We start from the raw sequence: 14921 nt of genomic DNA on the forward strand, positions 1-14921 counted from the left end.
TTACATTTGCACTGACTACATAAAGAGCAAAAGACCTGTATACGGTTTTAGGTACTCTTTTACTGTGTGGAGTATTCAAGGAAGGTCTCCTTTCTTCCTGCCTTGGCTTTAAGTTTTGATGAGAATAGAAAGTCATATGGCACATCAAGTCCCTTTAGACTGTTTAGGACTGATGCAAAACTAAGGGGTTCTAAAAGCAAGCTAAACTTTAACTGAGTTTTAGGCTTCTCTCTCCATGAAATTGCATCTTGTCAAAAAACTAATCTGCTATGCTTATCCAATAGCATAATGAACCTTTCTATGAGCAGGAAAAAAGTGATGAAGAGAAATGAATCAAAGCACCTCTTCTCTTCCATGTTGCCAAACCTTGCTTTTCATAGGCAAATAGCAGAAGGAATGCCAAGTTTGTAAGGGCATCTCTTTAAAAGGTGACCAAGTGTACATAGATAATTCATTCCATAGGACTGAAGGAATAGTCCGTTAGAATAGATCCTCTGGTCTCTTTACAAGTATGTAAAGTATGTGAACTCTTGATAATATCCCGGTGAAATCCCCCCAGCTTGGATTTGTTGAGAAACTTTAAACCATGTGAATGGGGTGTGGGATTTCATCGTCCATACTTCTCATAATTCTTGTTGGCTGTTTCCTACTAGCACGTCATTTCCTTACAACTTTTATTCAGTAACTCTCTTAAGTTAATCTAGAGACCAAGGGGCAAAGGCTGCAGATTTTATCCACGTTCCAACCCCCCCCCCCCTTTTATCTTTGTTGATTTTTAGCTTTTTCCTATTTTCTTCCATCTGACATTCTAGAATGTCACACAAAGAGCTCTGGTGGTCTCAGTGCATCTACTCATAAGTGCAAATTAAGTGTTCCAACAGAACTTTTCTCAGGGAATGGAAACGGGATGTGGCCAGCCCTCCCTTCTGAAGCTTGTAGCAGCTAGTAATTTCAGGTTGGGTAACTTACGCTGAGTGTCTCACTCCCCCAGCCCACCACCTTCCAAGCACTGCCTCACCACATTTTTCAACAGAGACTTTCTCTTGATGTTACTCAGCATTTCACAGCCAAATGTTGTGTGACTACTGCTGGAGGGTGATTTTAATCCCTGCAACAGATGTGGCTGTTTAAGCCATAGCACAGGTCTGCATTGTTGAGGAACCCATTTTTTGATTTGTCACAGAGGCTTAACATCCCTTGCTCTGTTGGTGTTAAATGGGATCACCATATTGCAGGGCATGCTCTAAAAGATACAAATAGAGCCTTTGTGGGTCCTTTGTGCATGCAAACAAATGCTGTTGAATGGCACTAGAAGATACTCATAAAATCCTGAAGTGAGAATTTGAGTATACGGTGGTTCTGAACATAAACTGACATGAACAAAATATTCCTAGCATGGTTTTTGAGAAATACCTGCTATTGTCTTAACGCTTTAGTTCTGAGATTGACAAAATATTTATATAGTAATTATTCAATTTTAATTTTAAAATCAAATTAGAGGGGAACAGGGAAGTAATAGCTTTGTTCATGCGCTGTTATCTTCTGTTTACCACTACTCAGAACATCCTTGAGACATTTGTTATATCTGTCCTCTGACTGTGTTAAAACTGGAACAACATTATGTTGAATTTTGCATGCAGACAATTTGGTTGCTTTGTGCTAAGTCAAGATATGGGAACAGTCAAGTTAAAATACAACTAGCCAACAATATGTGTGGAATTAAAAGAAAAATAGATGCTGTTTTCAGTCAGAACTGTGCTGGTAATAAATACTGTCTATTAAAAAGGGCTATAGGAAAAAAAAAGTTAAAAATGTTCACCAAATACTATAAATTTGCAGGAAACCAATTTAAACATCCATCCAAAACAATTTTTCTTCCATTTGTGATAGATACCACTTTCAGACAAAAGTATTTTGTGGCTAAATAAAAATATGCCTTCAGTAATAAGCCAAAAGCAGGAAAGAAAGAACTGTTGGAAATGCTTTAGGAATTTTATATTTACTACTGCCTTCCTAACTGGGAATTAAAATATGCTTTAAAGATTATTTCATCAATTGACTTCATTAGAAAATCAGATATGATTTAGGTCATAACTGATCTTAAATTACAAGCCCTTATTTATAAAATGTTCTAAAACTGATGAGCTATGAAACTGTATGCATACTCTGTCATTTCCAAAACACTGTGAAGTAAACTGTTACTCTGAGTTAATTGCTCCAGACTCTACAAATTTAAAATGCTGAGCAGTGCTAATGTTTGTATAGACTGTTCCCTCCTAGTGTTTACTAGGTTTGTCTGCTGTGGAGATGAAAAAGTAGAAAACAGGAAGAAAATTAATTTTAAAAGGTGTTGGAAAGGCCAGACTATATTACGCTCAAATTGAATCAAATTATGCAGTGGTTTAAAGACAGGATTTTTGTGCTAAGAGAGACTTGGATGACTTGGATGAGGTATTGAAAATATTCTTCCTTCTTTTTTTTTTGCTGTGGTAGTTCACTGTTTGTAGTTCCTCTGAAAGGATCCAACAGCAGGGTTGAGGAAACATGCAAGACTCTTAATAAGAACGTGACCTGTATTCTCTGGCCCCAGTGAGATTGCTTCGGTCACTGATATAAATGTGTGCTTTGCTAGAAACAGGGCAGAGATCACCGTGTGTTGAATAGTGGCTATGTTACATTAGTCTTTTTTTTTTAACATAAAATAGTTGAAAATAAACTGCTGACATCTAAGCCCAACAACTACAAGGAAAAACACAGTAATGGAGAAACTGCTAGGATGGAAGAACAACCTGAGTCACTTGAACATATGTGAGAGGTGTGTTCCAGTAAGAACATTGGCTTTCACATAGCTGTAAAGCAATTCCCTTTGCAGAGATCTAGTTGTTTGAGGAACAGAGAGATTCTCCTTCAGTTGAGATTTGTGTTTTCTTTTTTTCCCCATTATAATCATACACAAGCACAATCTTAACTGCATTCTGAATGTCTTCTAGAAAAGAAAATCACCGGTTACTAAGTTCTTCATTTCCTTCTTCCAAGAGAAGCTCAGTTTTGTTATTTTGTCAGGTTGCATTAGAAGTGGAACAACCTTTCCCACTTGTCATGGAAATAGCAGCTGGACTCTATTTTGTTCTAACTCCCTGACCTGTTCTCTTGTAACAGCTGCAATGCAGGTCGTTTTGGGTTGCTATGGTGTTTGTCCACCCTATTTTTCCCCTTACTCCATCTGTCTTTGATATGAAAGGTCTGGAAATTCTGTCACCATAGTCTAGTTGAGTCAAATTTGTAGCCCCCCACATTGTAAGCTTTTTTTTTTTAGTGTAGATTTAAAAAGAATTTTAATGGAGGTTTCTGCCAGCCTAGAAAGATGCATTTTCTCCACATCTTACAGTTGAATATGTGCATGAAGAAGAGTTGTAGAATTAAGCCCTAAGAGATCCTTAGGGTATCAGCTGTTACTAATGTATCTGGAATCTAACAAAGGGCAATTTAGAGCTTATCATTGCCTGATTTGTATGACACATTGAGTAGTCGTGTAGAACAAGTCCAACAGAAAACTGTCCTGGTAGAAAGAGCCAGTTCTTTTTACTTTACTGACAGCTGTGTTGTCCTTTGAGCAAAATTCTTCCTACACAAATATGAAAAAAAAAATCTTAATTACTAACAGAGCTAAAAAACTGTCATAAAGAAAGGGTTTAGGCAGACTGAGAGATATAAACATTGCCCCCATTTTCATCAAAGATTAATTTTGTGATTTCCTTTAAGGATACCATGATGAACAGGAACACTGATATCAGATTAAGATTTATTCCTCATTGGCTGTAGTTCTTCAGGGTGAATGACTTGTTTCTTGAGACAGTGAACTGTCATCATCTCACTGATTTCCAGGAGCCTTCTGTCAGGTGCCCTGAGGCACCAATAGGCCTTAATGGCCCTGACCAGACTCACCTGATGCCTCCCATCACCTGCCTATTTATGATACTCTGTTTAAACTCAGCTTTGGTCTATCACTCCCTCTTTGAGTGCTATGGTAGGAGTGCTGTTCTCCAGCCTAGCTGTGTCTCTGTCTGCAGACCCTGCTGATTTGCAGCATGGCCTACGCATGTACCTCCTAGCTTGGCTGCAAGCTTGTTCTGTCACTATGGGCCTGTCTGGCAACCTCTGGACTGTGTCTGATGCTGAGATATGAACTGACTGCCTAGCTTGACTGTGGACCTACCTTGTCACCACTAAGACGCATGATGACTGGGGCTTGTGGTTGAATCTAGATGCCGTCTTCGGAGCTGCACTGCTCTCCTTGTCGGGTACTGTGGGATTGGCCCTGCTGTAACCCACCGCCCTGCCCTGCTGAGTCCTTCCATCCCCCCTCAGGTTGGACTCCTACCTTTATGTCTGTAGATCTAGTGTTTCCAATTACTTACTAGTTTGTGCGCACATGAAAACAAATTTACTAGAAATAAGTTCTTTTCCAACCTTAATGATTCTATGATTTGTTATCAACATGCTGGAAGATCTGTTAATTCAGTTGGTTAAAGCATATTTGTGACTAAAAGAATGAAAGTGGAATACGTGTAAATATTTTTAATAAGTACACTGAAGTTTACTCAGCAACTTTCTGCTAGACTTCTGGGTTATATTGAGCAGGATGGGAACTAGAAAACTAACTCCATCTGAGACAGGCTATGAGAAGATACATTCCAGGAAATGCTGAAGGTCCTGGAGGACAATGAAACAATGAAATAGCTCGTGATTTGTTTTTGTAGCTTCTGTAATCTGGTGACTGTTAGCAGTCCTAGATTTGCAGCTAAGATCAGAGGGAACCTTTAAAATGTTGTCATAGGGAAAATGAGAGAGTGAATAACTTGCCGGGGGCTGCCCCACGAGCCTCTTTGAGGGCTGATGGGAATGCAAAGATAAATGAGAATGACTTCAAGTGAAGCAAGCAAGCTGTCTTTGCCCATGGGTTGTATTAGATTTACTTCTGTTTTCAATAAAAGTTTAAATTTTAGGAAAGGGTCAGTATGTAGAACATGAATAAACACTGGAACAAATGCAAGCATAATTTGAGTTAAAGGCTTAGCTGAGTAGACTGACACAAAGCATCTCCATGTGTCAGGATAATTCCCCATGTGTGAGGGCTTTTCAGTGATCACTCTTTGTTATAATTGTTTGTCTTTATTTGCAGTGAGTGTTTACATGTGTTCACCATTTCTCTTATCATTTGTTAATTGGTTCAGACTTCTGTGACAGAGGACAATTTCTCTCTTAGGAGAAACTCAATCTGTGACAAGGCTGTACAGTTGCTTTCCTGATATATTTTTACACTGGATTACACAGGCTTTTGTCAGGAGCAATGTATGTATAGTTACTTATTTCTTGAGGCGCTGTTTGGATACTGATTCTAGGTATGGTTGTAGTTAGAGCAATATATACATTCTTGAATTAAACTTCTAATTTTTCTTTAAATCCTTGTTTTGTTGGCTTAAAGAACATTCTAATTTGATAAACCAATTCAGCCAGAACTGCTCTCAATGCAATAAATTTGTCTTAACTTTCTGAAATGTTATCTATGAATGCAGTCCTATGCCTTGTCCATGCATGATGGAAAGAAGCGTGGGCTTCCATTGCTACTTTCTCTCTATTAAGTACTTGTTGTTGTTCTTAACTGGCATTCTATGGTGTGTTAGTCTCCTACTGATCTTTGTGTATTGCATGATGTTTCTCCACCTTGTGCTATTGAAGTCACCTGCAGCTGCATTTCCACATATAAAATGGAAAAAAAATAATAAAATAGATAATCATAAAATTCAGATTCCTTTGTTATTCCTCAAGCACTAGCTTTGTCTCTATGATTGACTCACTGGTCCTGTTTTCAGCATGACTGAAACAGTGGGATGTGGGGTTGGCCAAAGCAAATCCAAGGAGATACAGAGGCTTCTGGATGTGTACTTGCAAAGGGGTAACTATCTCTGGAATTTCAAGGCAAACCCAGTGCTACACACCAGCCCTGGCCATTGCTCCACCACCACAGTAACAGGAGATTGAGACAGGTGGAGTTATCCAGCTGTGCCCTTCACCCCCATCTGGATTCATGAAACAAGCATCAAATAGCATTGGAGGCTTTTTTTTGCAAAACTACTGAAAACCAGCAGTGGTTTATAGAGTTTCAGATCATCAAGATACATTGCTGGAGATATGCAGTGGTTTGACCTTGGACTGCAGCCAAATGCCCCCCCAGATGCTCACTCACTGCCCCTCCTTAACATGACAAGGTGGACAAATTGCATGAGAAATCTTGTAGATGGAGATAAAGACCAGGAGATCACTTACCAGCTAACATTATGGGGAAAAGATGACTCACCTTAAGGAATATTCCTTTATTGCCAGTTAAAATAGATTTGGATTTTGAGAAACAAAACAACACTCCTGTGTGGTGCAGGGGGCACAGTAGTTGTGGTCAGTCTGTAAAAGCTCCTCTCTGCCACCCCTTGTGCCTCACACTTTTTTCCCTCATCCAACAAGGGTCCTTTCCATGGGCTACCATCCTTCAGGGAGCATCATCCTACCCTTGCATGGGGTCTGCCATGGGCTTGCTGTGGATGTGTCCTCTGCTGTGGTCCTCTCTGTGGGCTGTGTGTGGGGGGTTTCTGTTCCAGTGGCTGGAGCATCTGCTCCCTTCCATCTCTGACCTTGCTGGTCACAGTGCTGTTTCCTCACACTTTTTTTCTTCACTCTTCACCGTCAGTGCAGCATTTTGCCCCTTTTTTTTGAATACTCCCACAGAGGCACCCCTAGCTGGGTTGCTGGGCTCAGCTGTGCTCTGTGGTGGGGCCGCTGTGGAACCATCCAGGACTGGCAGTGCCCTCACAGAGGCTGCCCCTGCGGCACCCCCTGCCAGCACCTCGCTGTGGGCACCCGGTACAAGAACAGAACTTGTCCCCGTGCTGAGGTGTTTGGTGTTGGGGACTGTCACAGCCCTGACACCCGCTCCTCCTGTTGCAGCAGAACAGGCTGGCTGACTTGTGTGGATAGTGTTTGGGAGCCCCTGCTCCTCAGATGGGCTGTTGGGCCTGTTAACCGGAGAAGCCATTTCATTATTCCCAGTTGCATTGTGCCAGTCAGCCAAGCTGCAGCTTTGACTTTTCTTTTACTGCTTAACTTCCTCAATGGATCTCCTGGTCCTTTGCCAAGGAAGGCTCATGATGCTGGGATCGAGCATGGTTAGAAAGCAGTCTTATTATGAGTTGGCCCTGGTTGCTGGAGGCACAAATGTTTGTGGGCCCTGCTGTTCTGGGGGACTCTTCTCATGTAATCCATTACTTGTCTTGAGCTCTTGCTGTCCATTTGGATTGCAGAAAGAAAACGTCTGAGTATTCAAGCAGCTGCTGAGTAACACTGTGGGTTTGGGAGCTTGGGGAAATCCAGTTGTGGCCCATGACAAGAATTAGGACTCTAAGCAGATGCTGAGAGAGTGTTTTCAAAGTTACAGTAACCAAGGACACTCACTGAGCAAAACAGCTGATTTTAGTGACTTCTGGAGCTGAGGCTATGGTGTGTGTAAACATATTTAATGCTTTATGAAATTATATAATGAAAATGTCAGCAGTGTTTTATGAAAGCATCAATAATATTTATTTTTCATAAAAACATTATGAAACTATTATATAAATTGTTTTCACGCTCGGTAGATGAGCTATTTTCTGTGAGGAAGAGCTTATGTAGTTATGAATTTATTGGACTTTTGACTTCAAATTTTATACTCTATTCACTTATTGTCACAATTCTATTAAATTTGCAAAGATGATGGAGATACAACCTGGTGAGTTAATGGGTGTTTTCCCATGTCATTTCATGAAATATTTCATTAAAAGCAACTTTTTTCTGTGTAAATTATTTAAATTATTAAAATCTAAATTATTAAAATTCTATTTGTTTAATGTTTCACCAGAATTGTAGAAATGGTTAATGAAATATCTAGGATGGTATGGAGTATTTGGTAGCTCTCAAAACCTCAAATCTCAAAATCTCAAATTTGGTAGCTCTCAAATCTCAAAATTTCCTTCTTTTACTTCAGGTTTGATAACTTCAGCCCCATCTTTGGAAAGTCAGACTTTTGTAGGACTTGATTCAAACACTTGCACCTCTTAACAAGAAACAGTTGCACCTTTGCACCCTCCGTTCCTGTGTGTGTATATGTGTACACACACATAAATATGCTAAAGCTATTAGTATGTTTTCTGTAGTTTTGTTGACAAGAGTTGTTGCAATTTACAATCTTCAGTCTCTTGCTTGTGGCTGTTCAGGGCAGTCTGGCTATGAGATGGGTGGAAGGGTTTTAGGAGGGTCTTGTTAAATGGGCCACAAGGGCAGAAAGGATTTGGTCTCAGTTATATTAACAATGGTGATAATAGAGTAAGTACCTATTTTTGAAGGATTTATTGTTTCTTTTGTGGACAGGAAGCTGAAAAGATTTTTTTTAGATGTCCACAAACAAAACCAAACAAAGATATAGAGAAGAAATTCAATTGGCAAAATGTTTCCTGTGAGGTTCAGAAAGGCATAGCTATGTAGTCTAGAGAAAATGACAAGGCAGTTCTGCCACATAATCTTACCATCATTATAAAACACTGTTCTGTAAAATTCCATTTTTTCTTTGGTAAATAGGGTAAAATACGGTAAAATACCATTTTTTCTTTGGTAAATATGGTAAAATACAGTTTTGCCATAAATGTTTTGAACAGAAGGGGTTAACTGTTCTCACCCTCCAGCTCCTGCCACACTGAAACCCTCAGCTGTTGTGAATTCTCAAGTGAATGCAAATCAGTACTATAGCATGTTTTCCCAGTAGAATTTCTCCAGCCTGTTAATGTACTGTTTCACCTGAAAGCCCCTTGTTAAAAAGCTGGGATGAAGCGCTGCGGCCTGTGTTCTTTACTGTGGTAGGTGCAGTGCTATGAAATGCTCCACACAATGTGCGAGGAAACTTGCAGTCTCCAGAAAATGTACCCAAAATGTTTCCCGGAGTACAGGCTGGCTTTTGTTTCTCAGGGAACTGGAGTAGCAGTTGATCTTCTCCCTTCTGTCAGTTTGAGAGTCTGTCCTCAGTGACCTATGTACCATGCATCTCAGCTGGGAGAGGTTTCTTTCTGTCTCTCTAATATTGACAAGTAGCTTCATTACTGCCAGGAGTCTATCTTGTTTTGATTTGTTTTTGGCTGTCTTGCAAGTGTCCTTCAGTTCTTTTATCTGCAGGGCCTCCTTTCTGTGACCCCTCTCAGCCACTCCATTAGCAGTAGCTTGGTATGTCCCCGTACTGATGTTTTTCTGAAAGGGTTCTATTTTTAATCCCACAGGGTAAGGAAAGCCGCATTTTGGCCTGAATCCAGCGCAATATGAAGTGCTGCAGAGTTGTGATGATAACTTTGGATATGAGCAACTGGAAATGGATTTCTCTTGACTGTGTCAATGCGACTGTGGAGCAACAGCCAGCCTACAGGTACACACTGAAGTTAGAGTACTTCAGATTCTACTGTGTAGTGGTAGAGGTGGTTCTAGATCATTATAGCTAGCAGTCTGCTATAATTTTATAAGCAGAGGACTTAAAATACTGTCTGAAGGGAATATTGTGGCTGATAATCTGCCTGAGTTGTGTTGAGAGGTAATTCAGTGAAATTAAATGGGGATGTATGCACAAAATATATTCCCTTCTTTGACCTCAGTAAACTCTTGAATCATAGCTGAGTTGGCTGTGATACTAGAAAGTGACCCTTGTTTTCATGTATTTCTAGAGACAGGCAAACGTGCCAAGTGTGTATGACAATTCTTGGAAGAGGTGTATTGTCTTTTTGATGTGGTTTGGGCATATGCTGTTGTCACTGAAATAGTCTCAAGAGGGACTGTGTTGGTGCTTGCATATGTTGTAAAGGAAGAAGGGCATGCTGCTATCTTCTGTTTTCCTTCTCAGAGTGTTATGCCCGTTTGGGTTACTTGTACAAGAAGGAAGCATTTTTTTTAAGAAAAATATCGCTTGTGAAATGTTTAAAAATCTCTTTTCTGGAGCTTTATGTAGGAGACTGACTTCTGTGTGAAGATGTTAAGAAACAACTTACAGTGCATTTAAAAAAAATGTGACAATTAGTAGTGCCTCAAGCAGTTACAGACAAGAACCAATAATAGCTTATTTGTTTATTACAGAGTTAGCGAGTAGCTGCTCTAAACAGTGGGTTGACTGTTTCCAAGGCTGTAGGAATACCATATGCCAGAGGACTTGTGCTGCTTTGACAGTGTGACTATTGACTTAGCCGTTCATTTCAACAACCGTTGTTGTCAATAAGATAACCGGGGGGGGGAGGGAAAACTTCCCTGTTTCCAGCACCCATTTCATATCACAGTGCTCATTCAGGAATTACTGCTGATGTTTCCTATAACCTGCAAACATGTTTGCTAGACAGGCTATTTCCGTGACCCCGAAGTAAAGATTTTTCTTGCGGTGCAAAGCCATAACTTTTAATTAAATGATACAAGTAACTGAAGAACATGGAAAGATATATAAGAAAATGGAAATTGTGGAACAATTTGAGAACTTTTACTGAACGTTTTCACAAATACTGAATAGGTCAAACGGAAATGGGGAGGAAATGGAAAGCAAAATGTGTCAGTACTCTGTTACTGGTGTCAAGAGGTCTCTCAATGGTTTGTCTGCTAATAGTCCTTCTCCAAATGTGCAAGTATGTCATCTGTTCAGTACAATAGCACTGGCTGCCTATTCAGAACAGCACTGAGATACAATATTTCATTTTCATTATGCTGTGAATAGGAGACAAAAGCTTTTCATTGTGAGGGTTGTTACTTAGGGAATAGAGCTGTTCAAATTATTTTATGAATATTAATAAAGAATCTATTTTTAGTTAATGCACCACTTGCCAACCATCCCAGCTCTTGCAAATCCTCTTGTAACATGTTGGCCACTACTGAATAGATTTTTAACAGCTATCTTTTAGACTGTCTAGGAGTTCTCCACCTGGCTTCTATTTTTTTTAATATTGGTAGTCATCTAAGAAGTACAGGATTGAACTCCTAAATGTGGTTACTAGTGGAAACTTCTGCTTTTCAGTGTTGTGGCTGTGTTGGTGGTGTCTTCTCTCCCCACCCTCAACATTCACCATTTTGATGAAGTATTTTAGAGGTTTATTGTTTGGTGAAAAAAGTTTCACTATTGTGTGGCTTCTGAGAAGGGCAATTTCTGGGGGTGGAGGTGGGGAAGGTTGGGTTAGAGCTATTTAATCCTGCAGTAGTTTAGTAGCTTGATATGCTAGTAGGCCAAATAGCTTTGCAAATCACATGTAGCCTGTGAGCTGTAAACTGAGAAATTCTGGTCTAGACTATATCTATGAACATCTAAGATGTGCCTAGATTCTCCCATGTAAAGGTTTCTATTGCCTTCATAGCTCCAGTTTTCCAGTGCCTCACTGTTCCTGCAGGGCAGATTTTTTTGCTTTCCTAAAGTGGAATTAATAATCTTTGCAGTAAATGAAGTCACTTGTTACCAGTCTGGTATTAGGCAGTTCCAAAACTGGTTGTTAGTGATCTGGTCAGCGGGCTTTGACAGTCTGTTTCCTTTCTTCAACTGTGAGCATGTGCATTTGTGCAGGTGCAGTTGCTTCTAGCTGCTGTGGGAAAGGTTACAAAGCAGTGACTGTCCTTGGCTCAGGATGCGTGCACTTGAGCAGGCTGGGACTGGTGGGGCAGCTGTCTGTCATTCCTGTGATATCATCTGATAAACTACAAGTCCGAGATGACAAGAGGTCTGAAAGTTTGAAGGTAAAGGTTTTAAAAGGCTTACATAAGATATCTGTAGTGGAATTTCTTATCTTGAAGCTAAGGAAATTGTAGAAGAGCTGACTGGCCTAATGGTTTATTCCTTCCCCTGTGCCCTAATGGGCAGGTTTTCTACACAACTGGATGTGAGAAGTAATTTGAGGGTGGCTGATACCTCCAGTATTTTGGCTTTCAGAAGGAAACCATTACATGCTATGCATATTACAGGCAGGAACACCAGGAGAGAAATACTCGATCACAATTTAAACACAGCAATCATTTGTTATACTACTGTATATTTATTCCAATGAGAAAATGACTGCATATTGAACCATACAGATCCACTAAGCGAGAAAATTATAATTTAAGAATTTTTTGAAATGGATGTCTGCTTTCTTAATTACAGAGATGCTAGCTGAAGTTAAACCTGTTTTACCAGACAATTGCTCTCCTACTGTGGTACTTTAACTAGCTGAGTTTCCTTGGTAATGTGGCAGATATTTCATCATTAACAGTTGCAGGATATGGGGGCCCACATATTTCTCATTCAAGAATTTAATCTATGTATTCCTTAAAATTCTTGCATGCATTCTTCAGTTTTGATTGTAGTTCAGTTCTTGCCACCTCTCAAGTCGAAGCCTCAGAACAGGTAGGTTAGAGCTGTCAGTGGGGTAGATGTTTTCAGTGAAATCTGAAGTAGATTGTAAAAGTGATTATTACAGACTGTGGCAGCTTTCTGAAGGGCTAAGAGTCCTTTGCTTACACCTATGTCCCAAAAAGCAAAACAATAACGATCAGTTATATTTGCAGCAACTCTGCTGTGAATTCCAAAGCATGCTGCACTGAGTAGTAGTAATATATTATGCAAAAGTAACTATACAAACCTGGGATGATTTTGGTCATCCAAAATGATGCTATATGCATGTATTTAGGCAGCTGAATTTTCTTTTCAATGCTGATGAAGTCAGGAAAGCTTCCTAGAAGGTGGTAGAATTATTGTGTTGGTCCTGTAAATAAATTAGGAGCTGTAGTTGGTAGGCACATAGGGTAGTAAATGTTTCCTATGGTATCTATCTGAATTCTTCAAAGTTGTGACTTCTTTAGGAAAAAGATTCTTATCTCTCTTACCTCTTAATGAAGGTTATGGTTTTGTCCTGCTTTCCTAAGAATTTCTGGAAACTTTGCTTGTCATAGAATGTTTTATTTAGTACAGGTATTCAAATAAATAGTTGACACGAGCAATCTCTAAAATAGAGTTTATGCTATTTCAGAAGGAAGAATTTTAGAAACAAAGCCTGTGGATGCAGTCTGCAGGTCTGTTCAGTAAAAGTGCGTATTTCCATCACTTGCCACTGCTGTGGAAGTGGGCAGTTTAGCAGAACTGGTAAGCATCCTAGTAATGGGGCAATGCTCAGTTGTACAATGTTGTTAGGATTTTGATGCTGTAGCAGGTAACTAACACTTTAGGCAATAGTTTGGAAGTAGAATGGGACAGGATTCTTCCTCAATTATAAATGCTTGCTACATTTTAAATAGGTCTAAATGCCAACTGCACACTGAGAATGCTGTATTTAGACACCTAGCTGCATTCTGAGTTCTCATTTTTCTTGTGTAAGTAGCAAAGAGGAGTTTACAGGCTTAGCTGTTCAGAGTACAGGTTATTCCTACCTGCCTCGTGGGGTTGGCAAAAACTTTTTATGAAGCAGATCTGACTCTGTAGCTTTTATTATTTATTTTACTTTTTAAAAAGTATTAGAGCAATTGAGAAAAGTGTTTCTGCCTGTGGATGGATCCAAAATCCTCTGGAAGAGGTTCTTAATCACTCTCTATCTCTAGGGTGTTGTAGATGAATTTCTGTAGAAGCTAGTAGGAAATAAGCATACAGATTTGTATAGAAATGTAACCAAATTTTACAGAACTTGCCTACTTGTGTCCAAGTTATGTTTAGATCTTCAGCCAGAGAAGTTCTGTACTTGTGTTGAGTTCAGTAAAACTATATAGATTTCTACCAAGAAAGAATTAAATTTTAGCAGCCTAATCTTTTCAGTACTACTTTTTATTTTATTTTATTTATTTTTATTAAGAAAATCCCTACTAGATATTGGTTCTTGTGATTACTCAGCAGCGTGATTTTTTTCTTACATTGGAGCTTTGTCTCTTGACTTGCTTGTCAGAAACTTCAGAATTGTTCCCAAGATGCTGCCTTCCTGGATTTGTGATAGATGCAATCCTTCCAAAAGAGAAAAAAGAACAAGCTTTGCTTCTGAGCATTTCCTTCTGCGTCTCCAGCAGCCTGCTAGGTCAGTGACATCTCTTGTCCCCAGGGGACTGTACCTTACTGCCTTGCTCATCGGTGCAAATCAGAGCTGTACCTGTGCAGAACATTGTGGGGCAGCAAGTCATATGCTCCCAGATTGTTTTAACACCATGAGCCTTCAGTTTAACAGGTAGGAGACATCCCTTCTGGCAGCTGCTGATATGACAAATATAATTCATTATGTATGTTTTCATTTAACTTAGAGCTGCCATACACCAGGATTTTCATGGATGCGCTTGCTTTTTCTCCCTTGGTAGGTTTTAAAGATGTCATGGCTTTGCTTAGAGTTTCTAGGTGTCTGGGGTCCTACCTTTGGATGCTTCCAGCATATACATGGTGTTAATGTTGGGATTTTCAATCCAGCAGCAGTTCTCAAGCACGGCTGAACTCAATATGCTGTGCTTGATAGCAATGTGCAGGAGGCCAGATGCATCACTTAGGTGCCAGGTTTCCTATCAGCACATCTTATGTCTGAGATGTTCAAGACAGAAAGCCTGTCAAATATTTGGGAGCAGGACTTTCCTGCAGGTAGAAAAAGCAGAGAAATTGTGACCGTGATTTGAGCAGCTCTCCATAAATCATTGCCAGTTTGGAAACCTCTGACATATTCTTGTAGTTTCAGGTATGTGAGTTTGTAACCCAAAGAATTATCTTCTCTTGGCCTATAGCAATTCCAAATCCATTTTGTTAGAAATGCTTTAACGCTGCATATTTTTCAGCATTTTTTGTGATGTTTTTCCCAATTATATGCAATGTAGATTAGTTTTAATTGTATACTAAATATGTATAC

At 39.6% G+C, this 14921-nt stretch overlaps 1 long non-coding RNA gene across 3 annotated transcripts in view; it reads left to right on the forward strand.

Annotated features, from left to right (window-relative positions):
* Positions 1–14921, forward strand: part of LOC106039409 (uncharacterized) — a 319959-nt gene that overhangs the window by 15207 nt on the left and 289831 nt on the right. For all 3 annotated transcript variants that reach the window (XR_010833403.1, XR_010833405.1, XR_010833406.1), the window contains one exon: positions 9351–9493. This is a non-coding gene — a long non-coding RNA (uncharacterized lncRNA). The remainder of the gene's footprint in view (positions 1–9350; positions 9494–14921) is intronic.

The sequence above is a fragment of the Anser cygnoides genome, chromosome 8 (assembly GCF_040182565.1).
Source record: "Anser cygnoides isolate HZ-2024a breed goose chromosome 8, Taihu_goose_T2T_genome, whole genome shotgun sequence".
Classification (NCBI taxonomy): domain Eukaryota; kingdom Metazoa; phylum Chordata; class Aves; order Anseriformes; family Anatidae; genus Anser; species Anser cygnoides.